Source organism: Antrostomus carolinensis, unplaced genomic scaffold, assembly GCF_000700745.2.
Source record: "Antrostomus carolinensis isolate BGI_N321 unplaced genomic scaffold, ASM70074v2 scaffold5817, whole genome shotgun sequence".
Classification (NCBI taxonomy): Eukaryota; Metazoa; Chordata; class Aves; order Caprimulgiformes; family Caprimulgidae; genus Antrostomus; species Antrostomus carolinensis.
Genome location: NW_010329474.1, coordinates 68,663 through 70,209, shown reverse-complemented (window position 1 = coordinate 70,209; position 1,547 = coordinate 68,663). Strand labels below are relative to the sequence as shown.

Below are 1,547 nucleotides of genomic sequence, written 5' to 3'. Positions count from 1 at the left end.
GCAGAAAGCCTAAAGAGATACAGCTAGCGAGGCTGAGATTAAAGTAGCCATTGTGTGTGACATTTTCTGAAAGGGCTCATTTCAACATGAAAAATGGCCTTGGGATTATGATAAATGGGGGGTTCTGACATGCACATTCCCCTCCTATAATCATCTGTGTTAGAGCTGAGATAGCAGATTGTCTGCCTCCTGTGATGGAGCCCCCTGTAAAACTCACCTTTTTCCCAATTGACCTTCAGAGGGGATGATTAATTGCCTGGAGGTAGCCTCTTGTCAGTTAGCCTGTGATCTTTGTTCTCTACGTTCAAACCATCTGCTGAGAACGTACGAGGTTGGCTAGTCCGTTTCTTAGTCCTTTTCGTACTTATTACTGCTGAGAAAGAACAGGGCCAGGGCTCTAAGGGTCTCATGCTAAAATTGGCACCTGAGCTCCCAGCTCGCTAACAGTGAAGGAGATTTATAGACTCATCCTTTCCAGCCTCTTATAATTTTCAAGGATTGTTCCAGCTATGAGCAGGGCTCCGGGAATCAAACAAAACACAAAATACTTTCACATGCTTTGGGATAGTAATTGCTGAGCCATTACTTGTCAGACTGGAGAAGGTTTTGAGAATCCAGGGAATTATCAGAGCAGCTGTTGTGTTTCCTTTTAAGGTTTTTTTGGATCTTAAACAGGTCATTGGGATTCTTATTAGCTTTTACAGGGGGGAAAAAAATAAAAATGAGCTGCAAACCTGCTGTGAGTGTGCGATGGCCATGTTCTGCTCTTCTGTATCAGAGCCAGGAGCTGGACAGCTTTCCTCTTGCTGCTCAGCCAGACTGACACTTATCAGTGATCTCCAGGGCACTGCCACACACTGTTCCAAGAGATGGGAAGAATTTCTCGAGGCTGTCCTATATACTTTTATATATAAATAGATGATCAACTCCTCCGGTCCTTTTTTGGGAGGGTGTCTGGTGTATTTCATATTTTTTGATTGCTGGGTGAAATTCCCCTGTGGGCAGAGGAGCTGACAGCTGCCTACAAAACACATCACTCAGGAATCAGGCAGCAGCACATGCAGTATTTTGGTGCACATTGCTGTAGTGTACACATAACTGAATGGTCTCCAGTCTTCTTAGGGAAGTGCCTCTTTGTGGGGGAAAAAAACCAAGAAAACCAACATTTAATAAATCACAGAATCACAGATTGGTTTGGGTTGGAAGGGACCTTAAAGAACATCCAGTTCCAACCCCCCTGCCATCAGCAGAGACACCTTCCACTAGACCAGGTTGCTCAAAACCTCATCCAACCTGGCCTTAAACACTTCCAGGGAGGAGCAGCCACAGCTCCTCTGGGCAGCCTGGGACACTGGCTCACCACCCTCACACCAAACAATTTCTTCCTCACATCTCAGCTCCATCTCCCCTCGTCCAGTTTCAAGCCATCATCCCTTGTTCTGTCACTCCCTGCCCTTGGCCAAAGTCTCTCCCCAGCCTTCCTGGAGCTCCTTCAGGTACTGGGAGGCCACTAGAAGGTCTCCCTGGAGCCTTCTCTTCTCCAGGCT

General features: G+C 46.7%; 1 protein-coding gene across 1 annotated transcript in view; it reads left to right on the top strand.

The window, feature by feature from the left end:
* Positions 1 to 1,547, top strand: part of LOC104528532 (teneurin-4-like) — a gene marked incomplete at its 3' end in the record, with an annotated part of 96,236 nt that overhangs the window by 38,406 nt on the left and 56,283 nt on the right. The gene's annotated exons all lie outside the window — the stretch shown is intronic.